An 18157-nucleotide genomic window follows, 5' to 3' on the forward strand; every position below is an offset into this window, starting at 1 on the left:
TAATCCGGCAAATCCTGCAGCTTCGAGCTCTTCCTCTCTCCAACCCTTGTTCTCTGGTTCTCTTTTGCCCTTTTTCCACTTTTCTGCCCCTTTTTCCTTTTCACGTGAAAAATAACTCTTTTTACCAAATGGAACCTTTTCTAATTCCAACTTTTATTCCAATAATAATAATCCAATTAATTAATTAAATTAATAAATATTATATTAATTTAAATTAAATAATTATCCTTATTTCATCGGGGTGTTACACTCGGTCTTCAAGAAGTTTAATAAGCGCGTCTTTGTCCTTTGACTCAAGCTGCAACTCCTCATGCTTTCGGCTCAAATCATGGAACCGCTCTTCCTACATATCCTTTTCTCGCTTCACCTTGGCGAGTGCGTCTTCCAACTCCTCTACATCTTGGTTAGGGAGAGTTGATGGCTCAACCAGAACCATATACATAGGTCTCTCACAAGCATAAGGCATCTTCAACTCCAAAGCTTTTTTCTTCACCCAAAGAGTGTAAGCTTCCAAAGCTACATAGTTGCACGGACCAAGCTCGGATCTTCCTTTCCTATGCACATTATGCCAATCATGTACCATCTTCTGCTTCAAATGTTGGGGATCTTTACCCTCTTGATAGAAAAGACCTTCTAACTGAGTGTTATTAGGTTTGTCTCTCGAGGGGAACCCAAGTTGACAACGAGCAAAAGCAAGGTTGTAATTGATTCCTCCTTGTGTACCAATGAGAGGAGGATTAGAGAACTCACCACAACTATCAATAATCTCCAAGTTACCCAATGCAGAGTCATACCAAACTATATCATCATTAGTATAGGTAAAAAATGACCTATAATGTATCCTCATATCACATGCTCATAAAAGTTGAAATAGCTCTCACTCCAAACATCAAAGTTGAAATATACATATTGAATTTGATTATGAAACTTTGAAATCTTTCATCTCATAAAAATTGAGCAAGTTATGGCCTTGGGAAGTTGACTTTCAAATTAGGGTTTAGACAAAATGACCTATAATGTTTCAACATAGAAAATGATTTTCCAAGCAAAACTCGCTCTAGGTCTCATCATGAAAGTTATTCGGAATGTCATTTAGAGTAACTTTGATCTTGGAATAATTTTCATATGGTGAAAATTGTAGGAGATAGGGTCTAGGGAGACCCAGTTTTGATCAGATGAATTCATCTGGCCAACCACCATCAACAAACTTGCTAACCTTCAATTCTCTTGACTTTTTAGGCTCATGGTAGATCATATATGCATAAGATGATTAATTTTTGAAGTGTCCCTTGAGAAATTTGATCAATTCGTGAGATAACTTGTTGGAGAAGTTACTCAAGATACCCAGTCAAACTAGGGTTTCCAAGGAAAATCACCTCTAAACTCTTGAAGAATACTTGATCAATATAACATGTAGAGATCAATGGGACTCATATATGACGCTTTGAGACATTGTGGATCAATCTTTGATTGTGCTCTTAGCCATGAGGGTCTTAAACTCTAGATGTGAACTTGATAGATCAATGAGGATCATGCCCTACCTACAAAAAGTTAGGCACATACAAAGACATATTTTTGGTATTTTGGTTAGTAAAATGATAATATACAAGTATGGTACAATCAAATGGTGCTTGGTGATCTCTCCCAAAACAAACCCAATGAAAGAGGGGTAAGGAGGATGCCAAGGTGTGATCCCAATGCTAATGCAATGATGAAATTGCATGAGGTATCTTAGGGTCAAAATTGGGGTCTTACAATACTGAAACCACAACTTTCAAACAAATAGCCAAGTATACTGGCAGGACCCAGTTTACTCCATTTCATTTCGAGCATAGCTTCCTTTGTAGTCGAGAATTTGGGAAGTGGTGGGCCAAGTATTACATCGAGGAATTCTGCGATGTTACTTCCTTTATTCAATTATTTGACAAAGCTTTTCTCCTTGGGCAAGAAAAGACCAAGAAAGGTACTTATACGCTTATAAAATAAATTCAAGCTTTTCAAAACTACTTTGAAACTGCCTATCGACCTGATGATCTTAGTCGAACCATCCACGAAGCAACTATTACGCTCAAAGAGAAGTTTTCAAGAAAAATAGAAACTTTAAAGATTCCCTCATATGTCCCTTGTGAGAAACGCTATGAAATGGTCCTTAAATTATTTCCCCAGAAGTTTTCTCCACTGCCAAATGCTTACTTCGGAGTGGCTCTTGCACCCCCATTCCCAGATTGGTTCATTTATGGAGATTCCATTAAAATCCTTCGACAACAATCTCAGAAAAAGGCTCAGCAGATGGTTGCAACTAAACACACTTTAGGTAGTTTCAAAGGGCACCTTCATATAAGGATCGAAGATGTCCGAATTGAATCGGACATATGTGAAGGTGTGATACAGGGGACTTCCCTCGAAGTAGATTCCCTTTGACTTGCTTTTAACTAACGCTGACCATTTCTTCTTGTTTTTTGTCTAGCTATCAGGATCCCCCCCAAAAAGCACACCAACAAAAGACCCATCGACTCAAAGGTTGAAGGAAGTAGCAAACCTGCAAAGGTACCTCTCTTTCTTTGTTCCTTTATCCTTGTTATACATTGATGATATAACATTTAATGCTTGGTTCAAGTTGCTCGAAAACCTCCGGTGAGTCCCCTAGAAATCCAAAAACCCACTGCTACCCCCATCGTCGTGGATTCTGACGAAGATGACTTGTCGCCTGTTTTGGATCTCACTTCGAGGAAGAGGAAGCCACAGCCGAAACCCATCGACCCCTCGAATCAACCGAACACAAAACTCTCAAAAAAAAGGCCCGCTGCACTTATTATCCAAGAACCTACCCCTGAAGAAATGGCAAGAGTAGCAGCGGCTCAAAGTGAGAGCGACAATTCTAGCCCCGAGGTCGAAGGGTATAAGGTACCCACCACTTCTCTTCACTTTATTTCACTTGTTTGCTTCTTTTAGTCATTTACACCTTTTGCTTGTATTGATTTTAGGGTGACGCGAGCACCATCATTCCTCCCAAGAAAGATGCCTCCTCCAAGCTTGCCTCTGTGCCAGATGTTTTGAACAGTGCTGGTGAACCTACCTATCAACCATCATCTGAAAAGGGGTCCATGAGCGAGATTAATCAACCTCCAACCGGTACCATCGACGCTTCGCCACCAAAAACCACCATTCAACATTCTCATACTAGTGACTCTGGTCATGAGACTGACTCGAGCGAGGAAAATGAGGCCCAAGGTAATCCAATCCATATGGCTGAGGATGAACTAGATGATGATGAAGAAACCCCTGGGGTTGGTCTACACACAACGACATAAATGAATGAGCCTCAGGGCGAGGGATGGGGCGTCAAAGACATGGTGGTAGAGGAAGCGGCTGAAGGAAATATTGTGACTAACCCTGATAACACCGAGAGCCAAACAAAAAGAAGAGCCAATGTGGGTGAAGAACATGCTCGAACTCAAATCCCTGCAATGGCCGACAATCCAACGATTGGCATTTCGTCAAGTAGCATTGGCGCCCTTTCTACAGAAAAGTTGGCTATCTTAAAGCGAAGTCAGCCACTGGAGTATTTAAAGGCGATGCTAAATTGCAGGGAGAGTTCTTCTGCTCAGAGTCATAACACTTCAATGTCAGAAGATCAGCCTTCGAGCACCTCTGCGGGTGAAATCCTTTCTAAAATCAAGGACAAAGTCTTTAAGGCTGACTTGTTTCTATTGCTGCTGGCTGATCCTTCTGCCCCTTTAACTCTGAAAGCTCTTCTTAGCCAGGTTAACTTGCTAGAAGTCTCCCCTGAAGTGGCGAACGTTATTCTGGAGATAGTGACCATGATCGACCAAGCTGTCGCTGATCACAAGTTGCTACCTCACCTTACGGGAGAGATAGAGAAAAAATCTGGTTCTGAGGCTGCAACTTGGGATGCTGCTACCAAATATACCAATAAAGCCATGGAGTCAGAATAGATAAAGCAAAATAATAAAGAGAAATTTGATGCTCATGAACATTATTCTGGAGATAGTGACCATGATCGACCAAGCTGTCGCTGATCACAAGTTGCTACCTCACCTTACGTGAGAGATAGAGAAAAAATCTGGTTCTGAGGCTGCAACTTGGGATGTTGCTACCAAATATACCAATAAAGCCATGGAGTCAGAACAGATAAAGCAAAATAATAAAGAGAAAGTCGATGCTCATGATCGTAACATTGCTTCCTGGAGACAGCAAATATCAGAACTGCAGGCCAAAATCTCTGATGCTGAAAAGGAAAAGCAACAACTGTTGGAATTTGATGACGCTTCGATGGCTCAAGATCTATGACTTTGCATGGAGTTTGTCGAAAAATCTCGACAGCTTGAATCTGACGTCAAACTCCTTCGCTCAAAAAGATCTTTGTGCGAAAAACGGTTGGAGCTCCTCAAAGCCAAGTATCTTCAGATTAAAGCCAATCTTCCCTTTTAATGCTATTCTTATTTGTTTGATGATGTATCAAAATTTCTCCTTGTAGTAAATATTGGTCTTTTGGCCTTATGACTTTATTATTACCATTTTGACATTTTTACCATTTTGGCTTTTGCTTTATTTACGCGGTTACTCGTCTCTTATTTTTACCTCTTGGATTGTCGGTTGGTATTTTTTCAAATACTTCCCGTTTATTCTTAGAATCCTCCTATCTTCGCTAATCTCTTCGATCTCATAGGCACCATTAGAAAAAATCTGCAGAATTTGGAAAGGGCCTTCCCACTTTAGGGACCACTTCCCCAAGGCTCTATCTTTTCGATCCATTGGAAGGATCACTTTCCAGACCAAATCTCTAGGCGTAAAGCTTTTAACTTTAACTTTCTTATCATACGAGACTTCTATCCCTTTCTTTTGTTGCTTTAGTAATTCTAAGGCACTTAACCTTTCCTCGTCCAAATCGACCAATTCATCCAACATCATGCTCCAACATGATTCTGTGGGGAGTTCATGCTGCCTCTGAATCCTTAGTGATTGCAGGTGGATTTCTACTGGCAAGACAACATCATGGCCAAAAGTTAGTCGAAAAGGGGTCGACTTAGTAGCCTCTTTAGGGGACGTGCGACATGCCCATAAATTTTGGTCCAGAGTCTTGTGCCAATTCTTAGGTTTTTTTCCTACATGTTTTTTAATCAAACCAATGATCACCTTATTGGCAGCTTCGACTTGTCCATTAGCCTGAGCATAATAGGGTGTCGACGTTACCAACTTGAAACCCATGTCCGTGGCGAACTCCTGCATCTTCCGACCAGTAAATACTGATCCTTGATTCATTGTGATTATTTCTGGAATTCCAAACCTAAAAATAATATACTTTTGAATGAATTCGATCACATCCTCTTGGCTCACATTTGGCAAAGGTATGGCTTCAATCCATTTTGTGAAATAATCAACTCCTATCAATATGTACCTTTGACTTTTTGATGAGGGAGGTCAAATTTCTCCGATCAAGTCCAAAGCCAAACCTCTAAATAGCCACAGTTTGATGATATAATGTAATTCATTTGCAGGGACATGTTGTATGCCTGCATGCACCTGGCACTCTTGACAGCCTTTCGCGAATTCAACGCAGTCTTTCAACATAGTAGGCTAATACGCTCCTTGTCGAAATAAAAGCCATTTCATCTTATGACCTACTTGGTGTGCCCCACATGTTCCACTATGTACAGTTGAAAGGGAAAAGTATGCCTCTGACTCACTAAGGCATTTCAGCAAAATTCCTTCTGGAGATTTCTTAAACAACTTTGAATCCAAAAGAACATAACTTAATGCTCGATACCTGGTTTTTCAATCAGTATAGGTTGTGGGATTCTGTAGGCATACTACTATTGGTTTTCTCCAGTCTTCATCTTCCAAGCTGTCTATCGCCAATATTTCGAAATTACCCTCATCAGCACATGATCAGTCACCATTTGCATTGAGTTTTCGTTACTGATCCTACACGAAACCGAGGCTTTTGACACATTGTGCAAGCATTTATGATACTTTTCGAGTAAGTTTTACTTCGGTCATTTTATTTAAGCATTTTTATCACTGTTATGTCTTACTTATATGTTAGTGATTTTATACGTGGGATAACTGTGTTTTTGTCCGACAGGTCCAAGTAGAAGAACCAGGGAACTCAGAACGAGACAATGCGAGATTCCGGCAAGCAGAGAAGCAGAAAACCCCCGTACAGGAAGCCTGACACGGCCACCCGTGTCAGCTGACATGGGCCGTGTCAGGCAAGGAAGGACGTGTGAAGAAAAATAGTAGCCTGACACGGCCACCCGTGTCAGCCGACACGGGCCGTGTCAGGCGCCTCCACCAGCCGTGGCACCCCATGCCAGGGGCGTGTCAGCCAGGACAATAGGCTGACACGACCACCCGTGTCAGCTAACACGGGCCGTGTCAGCTAACACGGGCCGTGTCAGCCCAAGCCTAAAAGTTTAGTTTTTCTCGGGCTTTTGTTTGTCGGGCTTTTTCAGAAATATTTTTGGACATGTCCATCTGCTGCTTGGAATTTTCACTATAAAAGAGGGTCTTCTACCAAAGGAAAAATCATCTTGGAATACAGCAAAATACAGTATTGTGAAACAATCAAGTATTACAGAGAGCAAGACATTCAGAGAGTTGAAGGTTTTCATGAGTGGGAGCAATTGAAGATCGAAGTCATCCAATTACTTGTAATGTGTAATTTTTATCTTGCATTTGTTTTAAACAATATGAGTAGCTAAACCCCCCAATGCTAGGGAGTGTCCCTGATTTAGAATTGTAACGAATTTGAGTTTACATTTGCATTTATAATATTGTTTTTACGATTATCTTTTGATGTGTTTATTGCTTTCTCTTTCGGACCAATCGAGATTGATTTGTGGTTATCAATTAGGCTGGACCGCCATTGATAAGGTTCTCATAAGGTTACTCTACAGTAGATATCACCTAGGACTAGGGATACCCTGTATGAAACAGAGTATTCTTGATAGTATACATCTTAACTTCACCCTAATTGGCTATGGACATGGAAATTAGGGTAGATTGATTAATGGTTTTCTCACCAAGGACTTGGGAGAAAATACCCTTAAGAACTGGTAGGAATTGATATTTGTTGATGCAATAGTAACTCAGAGTTGTTACAGGGATAAATCATACACCTTCCCTAGCATTGTTCCTTTTTCTCTATAAACCCTTATTTTCATCCTTCTTTACCTTTACTTTTATTATTATATTTTTACACCTAAAAACTAAATTAATACTTTTAGTTTAATTGAATGATAATTTAAACTCAATATTAACTTGCAGTCCTTGAGATCGACATTCAGGGAATTTCCCCATTATTACTATAAAAGGCGAAATAATACACTTGTTATTTTCCCGATCAAGTTTTTGGCGCCGTTGTCGGGGACTGCCAAAATATAGAGTTTAATTTTAAGTTCAAATAAAATTTTGTTGGTCTGCAATAAAATTATTTTTCTGTCATTTATATATTTTTATTCACTAATCTGTGTATGCGAGGAGAGCCCTCAGCAGAATTTCTTTTTGACGCAGAAATTGAGAGAACCCTTCACCGGAGACGTAAAAACGCTAGATTGGATTCCAAAGAAGAAGTTCCCTCTGATCACTCAGATTCAGAAAGAGAAACTATGGCTGAAATTCCTCCAGTTCCACCGCCTCTACCTCAGGAAAGACTCCTAGGTGACTATGGAGGGGTAAATGCACCGGGTGGTAGATTGACCATTGTCAACCAACCGGTGAATGTGACGAACTTTCAACTGCATCCTAGCATAATCAATCAACTTGAGAGAAAGTCTTTCACCGAAAAGGTTAATGAAGATGCCAACAAGCACCTGCAGAGATTCCTGACCATGAGTACTACTTTGAAAATTGATAGTCATACAGATGAAGCAAAAAAATTAAGAATGTTCCTGTTCACTTTAGCTGAAGATGCGGAAGAATGGTTCTACTCTCTTCCAGCCGGCAGCATCACATCATGGGAAGAGATGGAAACTGCATTCTTAAATGAATACTTTCCACCATCAGTATTCCTGAGGAAAAGGTATGAAATCCTTAATTTCAAACAGAAGGATGGTGAATCATTGGGAGACGCCTACAAAAGATTCAAAAGGGTTTTAGTAGCGTGTCCAACTCATAATATGGATAAGACTGAACAACTGCAGATGTTTGTTAACGGGCTAAAAATAAAAACAAAACAGTTGATCGACACAGCAGCTGGTGGCTCAACAAATTTCTCAACAGCCACTGGTATTAAAAGGATCATTGAAGCGATAGTCGCAAATCAGCATCTGGAATTATATGATAGGTGTATAAGCAAACCTGAAGGAGTCATTGACCTGAAAATTCAAGCAAATAAAATCCGTTTGGAAGATACAGTCGCTGCTGAAATGGAAAAGAAATTGAAACCGATGAATATAGGTACTCAATAGATAACTCAAGTCCAACCGGCTCAGGCCAACACTTGTGAAATCTGTAATGGACCTCATCACACGGTCTATTACTTTTCTACTCCCCAACAAATTGAAGAGATCAAATTCTTAAAGCAGAATAACCCCTACTCTAACACTTACAATCCAAGTTGGAAGAATCATCCAAACTTCTCCTGGAAAGATCAAAAAGGGAATGTTCCACAACAGGGTCAAGGTCAATATCAGACTCAATATCAACAACAACAAGCTCCAAGGAAAGCAGACTGGGAGATTACCATCGAAAACATGGCATCTCAAAATAGGCAATTTGAAGAAGAGACTAGAAACAATCAGAAAAACACCATCGCCTCCCTAAAGAATCTTGAAGTTCAGCTGGGGCAGATAGCACAACAACTAGAAACTTCTCGAACACCAGGTTCCTTACCAAGTGAAACAGTTCAAAATCCGAGAGGTTAAGAGAATGTTAATACTGTCACGACGAAAGAGAAAAAAGCTTCTAAAAAGAAAAAAATTATATCACCGAGCGAGTCGACTAAAGAGGAAATTACAAAAAAGACTAAACCGGTGATTAAGTTGCCCTACCCTCAGAGAGTGACAAAGAAGGAACCTAGCGAGTCAGACTTAGAGAAATTCATGACAATGTTTAAAAGGGTTGAGGGTCGTATGTCTTTATTCGAAGCATTCGAAAGAATGCCCATGTACAAGAAATTCATGGAAGAGGTACTGGCCGAAAAGAACCAACCACCAAAGAACAGGTATCCTGGAAGGAACAGTATAATACAAACTCACTAGGGCAGAAAATTCCTAACAAACAAAAGGATCTGGGAACGGTAACAGTACCATGCACAATTAAAGAAAGAACCTTCAAAAAGGTACTAATAGATTCTGGAGCTAGTGTGAATCTGATGCCATTATCAATCTATCACAGGATGGGTATTAAAAATATCAGTGATATAAAGACCAATCTGAAGTTTGCGGATCACTCAAGAAAAGATGCATATGGTATAGCTGAAGACGTGCTGGTAACAATAGAGGACTTGATTTTTCCAGTTGATTTTGTAATCCTAGACATACCTGAAGATGATGAGGCACCCATCATTTTGGGTCGACCTTTCATGCAGACAAGTCGATGCAATCTCGACATGGATCAGTGCACGTTAACCTTGAAAGTTCACGACAAGGAAATAACATTGAATGCTATTGAAGACCAGGAGCTAGAGGAAGATACAAAATCTCACTATCAAGTAGGCTTAATCAGAACATTGAATGCTAATAGAATCTCACCACTGCAATTAGCCACCCTGAATGGAAAAACTCCCATCTCTATTCCAAAAACCAAGAGAAATAAAAGAAAACGAAAATAAGGTAAGAAGATGAGGGTTAAAAAGGACTCGTGGCACGAAGGAATCCAGACAGAGAAAAGAGACAACGTCCTTGTCTTGAGGTGCAACAAGGTTTGGAGTCTGAAATACCCCCCATAACAAGGGGAATGAACCGTCGAGTCAGGCGACGTTAAACGAAGCGCTTCGTGGGAGGCAACCCATGCATTTTAAATTTAATCAGTTATGTGATTTTGTAGGTTTACACAGGAGCTCTACAAGGAGGAAACATCACGTCAACAAATGTCTAAGTCATGCAATGATCAACATGGCCAGAGATACCAGCAGTTAAACCGGAGAGAAAGCCAAAAAACGGCCAAAAGGGCAGCCTGACACGGGCCGTGTCAGGAGGGCGCAAAAATCATACAAAAAGGTGGAAAACAGTGGCCTGACACGGCCACCTGTGTCAGCTGACACAGGCCGTGTCAGGAGCACTGAAGGTGACAAGAATTTTTTATCAACAGTAGCCTGACACGGGCCGTGTCAGGAGCACTGAAGGTCATCCCCAACCGTGTTTGAAAACAGTAGCCTGACACGGCCACCTGTGTCAGGCAGGCGAAAATTTTGATTTTTTTTTTGAAATTTGAATGTTTAGTGGGACCCACCCATTTACTCCACCATTAACCATAACTTTTCCCCATTAACCTTATTATTATCAGATTTTTCATTACCCAATCATTATTCTCTCTCATCACTCTTACTCTCTTTCTCTCAAAAACCTTCCAACCTCCATTAAAACTCAAAACCCCACTACCTAAAACATTCCATAACCCCCACTTCCACTCACCTATCGTCAAAACACCCTTCACTAATATTACTCCACTCGACGTCCCCGTCCTAACCACGGTTTTGGAATTTCCTAACTCAAAAGTTCAAATAATTTCTATTTTTGCAGGTCCAAAATGCCCCCGAGGAGAATTCTCACCGGAAAGCAACAACTCGCGGAAATGGTGAAGTCGCGGAAGCGCCTGAGTCGGAATCCAAATCCATACAACATCGTGTTTGACAATCCGAAACAAGAACAGAGATACCAAATTCACCGGCAACGCAAACTCACGCCGACGAGGTACATGTGTGAGCAGACTCTGAACGCTCTGGGGCTCAAAATGGAGGTATACCGGATGTTCCATGTTTTAGGGATGCTAGAGTTCATGAGTTTGGAAGCGCCAACATACGAGCGCATTACTCTCTAATTCCTCAGCACGTTGGAATTCCAGCTTGAAAAGCGGTGGATATACACAACCAGGTATTATTTCGGTATTTTGCGTTTCCGGTTGTTTAATAATTATCATGAGCTGTCTGTTGAGGAGTTAGCAGCAATACTTCGACTCCCTCTATACGGACTAGGAGCGGTCCTAGACGGGTTCTCACCTAAGGATTTTTGGATTGCCATCACTGGGAGGACGGATTACACCTCCAAAGGTGCTAAGGCCTCGGGCATCCAGAATCCATGTTTCAGGTACGCTCAGAAGGGTTTAGCCTATACCCTGTTTGGAAGAGGCGATAGCACAAGGGTAACTACTCAAAGAGAGCTATTCTTTATGTACTCGATGGCTCAAAACAAAGCCATCAATGTAGCTGCCTTTGCAACAGACTATCTGGGTAGAGTCGGCCGAGCCAACTCCGGAGGCATATCCGTAGGGGGAATGATCACCTAAATCGCTGAGCATTTAGGGTATCAAGTTGTTTTACTCGAAGACACGCCAATTGTAGGTAAGACCAAAATTGACATGTCTGCTCTAATTTCACAAGGTATGATTGTTGTTGCCCCTACTTACTATTCTGTACTTATCCATAAGAGGTTTATTATCGCTCTGCCGGATTCAGACAAAGTTGTTAATACTGACTGTGCTAATTGGTTGTATGTGAGCGTTGACCCCGATGCGGATGAAGGCCACGAAACTGACTATTTTACTGTAGGTGAGCAATTTATGGATGACCAGGTCGAAGAAACGGAAGTAGAAAAAGAAGATCCTCAAGCACCTCCTGAGCAGTTTGTACCACCACATCAGGAACCCACCCAACAGGAGGCTGGTTCATCATCCTGGTCCACTGACTAGTGGAGCTGGGTACAAACCGAAATAGGTGACTTGAGGACGGAACAACAACGACAAGGCATCGAGCAAGCCCGTCAGGGGGCGATGTTGGATGAGATGAGCAACATGATGCGATAGTTGATGCTGCATTTCCCGCAACCACCTCCTCAGTAGGGTATTGTGAGTGCCCTCCTTCGCTCTTGTTCGCAAACATTGTGGACAATGTTGAGTTCAAGTGTGGGGGAGATTTTATGTCTGTTATTGGTATTTTAGTATTTTATTCTCAGTATTTTGTTATTTTGTTATTTTACTTTTGTGCATTCTAGATTTGATTTTTCTGTTTGAAGGTACATTATGCTGCGAGTGTGTCAAGTCTGTGTTGATTGGTTGGAAATAGTAATGATCACGATTGAGAGTGGATGAAAGGATCACACCATTCACCATTGCTTGTTGTGAAGGATCTCCACATGAAATTGACATTGCTGAAAGTAAGATCGGACGCAACGTATACAGCTTAACTGACATGAGTATCCTGTACATTCCGAAGTAAGGAAGAAATTGCACCAAACTAAAGAGTACTGTGGATCCTGTCAAAGCTAAACCAAACAGAGTGAGTCATAAAAAGCCAAACACATTGATCATCATGAGCGACATTCACGTTTGTCTTTATCACTCTAAATTTGCGTAGACTCTCTGGGACTGTCACTGCATGATACACACACTAAGACACGTTGTTTGAAATTAACCCCGAGCGTTTCTAGCCATCCTGAATAATTATATCCCTCGTTAACCCCATTTGAGCCTGTATCCATTTGTTTGTTTAAACCCCATAAATGTACCCCTTGGCCAAAACACTTCCTTACCTTATTTAGAGTCATGTTAATACATTCAAACTGTGTTGAAAAGCTAAGTTTGGGGTAAAAACCCCCAAAGCTACCAAAAGCCCAAGAAAGCGCGAGAACAAAAAAAAAGAAAAAAAATTAATGAATCGGGAGAAAGAAAGAAAAAAAGAAGAGAAAAATTTATAACTCGAAGATTCAGAAAGAAGCACGAAAAAGGGCATTCGGTGAAGAAAAGAAAATAAGAAAAGAAAACCGAGCAAATAAGAGTAACAAACACAGTATGTAACATCGACTCTGAACCAAAAACCCACTTGTTTTCCGTTTTTGTTTGAATAATCCATACCCTAACCCAAGCCAAGTTACAACCCGAAAGACCTCAAAAGTGTGGGTGTTGTGTGTAGGTGATAGGAAAAGAGAGACTATTCAAACTTGTGAGTGATATTGCGTACTCTGAATTATGAGCTAAAACAGTTGACCCCGAGAGAATTGGTGAGAATGTGATATAAGATGACAGGTGAAATAGTGCTTTGGAGTGGAAGTGCGAAGGAAGACTTACAAAGAAAAGCAGGACTTGTGGAAGGAAAAGGGAAGACGTTAGCGAATGATCTCAGCAGTGGTGGGAAACATAAAGAATTCTGGGGACTGACAATGTTGTCTGAAACATTACTTGGGACAAGCAATGAGCTAAGTTTGGGGTTGTGATCAGTCACCATTTGCATTGAGTTTTCGTTACTGATCCGACACGAAACAGAGGCTTTTGAGACACTGTGCAAGCATTTATGATACGTTTCGAGTTAGTTTTACTTCCGTCATTTTATTTAACCATTTTTATCATTGTTATGTTTTACTTATATTTTAGTGATTTTATGAGTGGGATAATTGTGTTTTTGTCCTATAGGTCCAAGTAGAAGAACCAGGGAACTCAGAACGAGACAATGCGAGATTCCGGCAAGCAAAGAAGCAGAAAACCCCGATACAGGAGGCCTGACACGGCCACCCGTGTCAGCCAAGGAAGGACATGTGAACAAAAACAGTAGCCTGACACGGCCACTCGTGTCAGCTGACACGGGCCGTGTCAGGCGCCTCCACCAGCCGTGTCAGCCCATGCCAGGGGCGTGTCAGCCAGGACAGTAGGCTGACACGGCCACCCGTGTCAGCTGACACGGGCCGTGTCAGCCCAAGCCCAAAAAATCAGTTTTTCTCGGGCTTTTGTTCGTCGAGCTTTTTCAGAGATATTTTTGGACATGTCCAACAGCTGCTTGGAATTTTCACTATAAAAGAGGGTCTTCTGCCAAAGGAAAAATCATCCTGGAATACGGCAAAATACAGTATTATGAAACAATCAAGTATTACAGAGAGCAAGGCACTCGGAGAGCTCAAGGTTTTCATGAGCGAGAGCAATTGAAGATCGAAGTCATCCAATTACTTGTAATGTGTAATTTTTATCTTGCATTTGTTTTAAATAATATGAGTAGCTAAACCCCCCAATGCTAGGGGGTGTCACTGATTTAGAATTGTAACGAATTTGAGTTTACATTTGCATTTATAATATTGTTTTTACGGTAACCTTTTAATGTGTTTATTGCTTTCTCTTTCGGACCAATCGAGATTGATTTGTGGTTATCAATTAGACTGGACCGCCATTGATAAGGTTTTCATAAGGTTACTCTACAGTAGATATCACCTAGGACTAGGGATACCCTGTATGAACCAGAGTATTCTTGATATTATACAGCTTAACTTTACCCTAATTGGCTATGGACATGGAAATCAGGGTAGATTGATTAAAGGTTTTCTCACCAAGGACTTGGGAGAAAATACCCTTAAGAACTGGTAGTAATTGATATTTGTTGATGCAATAGTTACTCAGAGTTGTTACAGGGATAAATCATACACCTTCCCTGGCATTGTTCCTTTTTCTCTATAAACCCTTATTTTCATCCTTCTTTACCTTTACTTTTATTATTATATTTTTACACCTAAAAACCAAATTAATACTTTTTGTTTAATTGAATGATAATTTAAACTCAATATTAAATTGCAGTCCTTGAGATCGACATTCGGGGAATTTCCCCATTATTACTATAAAAGGCGAAATAGTACACTTGCTATTTTCCCGATCAACATATCCTAATCTTGTCTGTTCTAAATCCAGGGGAGTTAATCTGGTTGTCACTACCTTTCCTCTGACTTCTATGACTTTGTGCAACTTTTCTCTCGAAATTTTATACCCAGATGCGATTTGGGCCAGGTCATTAGCTATCATGTTCTCTATTCGTGGTATATGTCGAATATAAACCATTTCGAACTTTTTCAATAATCGACTGGCGATTATAAAATACATGATCAAATTCTCTTTAAGACACCTATATTATTTCGTGATCTGTTTTATGACTAGCTCTGAGTCTCCCATTATCTCGACCCGAGTTACCCCCAATTCCAACAACATTTCAAGTCCTGCTATGAGGGCTTCGTATTCAGCTTCGTTATTTGAACAAATACCTTATAATTTATATTGGAATGTCGTTGGAATTTTATTTGGAGAAATAATTACGACTCCGACACTTGTGCCATTTTTATGGCTAGATCCATCGAAGTATAGCTTCCACGGTCCTAATTCAACATAGTTCAAAGCGGCGACATCAATGGAGTGATCGACTATAAAGTCTACTACTACTTGGCCTTTCACAGATTTTAATGGCATATATGTTAAGGAAAGTTCAGTCAATGCCAATGCCCATTTCCCAATTCGACTATGCAAAATTGGTTTGATATAATGCTTTAATTTTGTACAAGAGAAATATAAGCATAAACATAACTTTTCGATCATGCTATACCTAGTTTCTGCATCGTTTAAAACCCTGCTGAGGTAATAAATAGCTCTTTCGACACCATTATCATCCTCTTGCGCTAACATGCTCCCTAAGGTTTTATCAAATGCAGATATGTACAATCTCATACTTTTATTTCTACAAGGTGGCGTCAAAATTGGTGGGTGGCTCAAGTACGCTTTGATCTTATCGAACGCCACTTACTGAGCTTCCCCCCATTCGAACACTTCCTTATTGAGTCGAAGCAAAGGCGAAAATGCTTGCGTCTTCCCATTAAGGTTTGAAATAAATCTCCTTAGGAAATTGATTTTCCCCAGCAGTGACTGCAAACCTTTCTTTGTTGATGGCACTTTCGCTTCCATGATGGCTTTGGTTTTATTCTGGTTTATTTCGATCCCTTTTTTATGGATCATAAAACCTAGAAAATCCCCAGCCTGCACACAAATAGCACATTTTAGGGGGTTCATTTTTAAACCATATTTTCTCATTCGTTCAAAAGACATTCAAAGGTGTTCTATATGACTCTTCCCCGAAATAGACTTAACAACAATATCGTATATATAGATTTGCATAAAAGTTTCTATGAAATCATGGAAGATCGAATTTATCGCCCTTTGGTAAGTTGCCCCTGCATTTTTCAAACCAAAAGGCATCACTACCCATTCGTAGGTACCTAAGGCTCTAGGGCAACAAAATGCCGTTTTGGGGACATCTTCTTCAGTAATGAATATCTGATTGTACCCAGAATACTCATCGAGCATGCTTAAATATTCATAACATGCGACAGAATCGACCAACATTTTTGCCACTGGCATCGAATACTCATCTTTTGGGGTTGCAGTATTCAAATCTCTAAAATCTATACAAGCCCTTAGCGTGCCATTCTTTTTTATAACTGGCACAAGGTTAGCTAACCATTCGACATACCTGACAGTACGAATGAAGTTACAACGGAGAAGTCTTTCAACTTCCTCCTTGATTTTTGACAATATTGCTGGGGAAAATCGTCTTGGATTTTGCTTCACCGGCTTCTTCCCAGGTTTGATCGGCAGTTTTAAATCGACCAGCTCCCAGCTTAAACCAGGCATTTCATCATAGTCCCATGCGAAACAGTCTTTAAACTTTCTCAGCAACTGGACCACTTCGATCTTGAGTTGGGGATGGATGTTGGCACTGATGTAGGTTGGCCTTTCTATTACCCCCTCTCCCAAGTCTACTTCTTCGAGTGGATCTTGAGCCAGCATCTTAACATTGGTTGCTAGCGGGTCTTTCTCGAAACTCAAAGGCTCGTCATCGTAGATCGCATCGAGCCTCTAGTCTCGCTCTTTTTCTTGACCTTCGTCAGGTGGTCTTGGGTCAATATATTTTCCAGGACCTTCCGGTGGAGAAACTTCACTGGCTTTAATAACCATGTTTTTTACTTAGGCCTCTAAGGCCAATTGCTACTTGTTTTCGGCTATGTAGGCCGAAATCCTCTTTAACGCTGCGAACTCAGTCATCATCATTGAATTCACTTCCCCACCCTGTGGGATCAATTCCGGATACTCCTAAATATCTGAAGTTGTCTTCGCCCACTACCTCTCTGTCCCACCGGAAACCATAGTGGGGGTGAAGCGATAAGGAACAGTAGGCGTTGTCATCAGGGGTGAACGAAAACTCAACTGAATCACAAGGGTATATAGTAGCTAAATGCTTGTCGAATTAGCGCCTGTCGACATGATTAATAGAGGTTTTGAAATATCCCTGAACCTCCTATATATTTTCAACAATGCCATATGGACGCCAAATTATAATCCTCAGGTGCATCGAAGACGGGACTGCTCCGACTCCATGGATCCATTCTCTTCCCAGCAACATGTTGTAGTTTGCCTTTGTTTCCACAATCATGAATATTGTGGACCTAGTAACCGTTCCTACAGTCAATTCAACTTGGATAGCCCCCAGGGTGGAGCCTACTTTGCCTTCATAATTGGTCAACACCATATTATGAGGTTTGGCATCAGTGTCATATTTGCCAATTTTCGCCAACATGCGATGGGGCATCAGATTCACAGTCGCCCCATAATATACCAGTATTTTGTTAACTGGGATGTTTTCGACTTTCCCGGTGATGAAAAGGGGTTTCAAATGGATCTTCATGGTATCACTGGGTCTTTCGAAAAAAGCATTCTGCTCTTCGACACAACCATTGTTCATTATATAGTAACATACCGGTTTGTGGGCGGCCATTTCCCTTTCGGTGATACCATCATTATCATCGAATTTGGTGATCCGATCGAATTCTCTAGGCATCACGAATACCACTCCGACCAGAATGTATAAGGAATCCTCCGAACCAGAGTCGAAGTTGTCAGTTAATAACTCGTCTTCGGCATCCATCTGATTTTCTCCGGCCGTCTTATTTGAAATCTTGGAATCTCTTTTGGTGAGGTTAGGGCCATCCTTTTTCTTCACCATCACGTTTGTACTTGATTCAGCCTGGTCCATTTCACCATCTTCTCTTTTGGCTTTTCGCCTTCTCTGCTCTCTTCTCCACTGGGACCTCATCATGGGATTCTTTCCTTTATAGTTTTCGGACACATGTGCGGTCCTTTTGTCGGATCGGAATTCCTGGCGATAGGCCAGTGATGAACCTCT

This window comes from Lathyrus oleraceus, chromosome 5 (assembly GCF_024323335.1).
Source record: "Lathyrus oleraceus cultivar Zhongwan6 chromosome 5, CAAS_Psat_ZW6_1.0, whole genome shotgun sequence".
Lineage (NCBI taxonomy): Eukaryota > Viridiplantae > Streptophyta > Magnoliopsida > Fabales > Fabaceae > Lathyrus > Lathyrus oleraceus.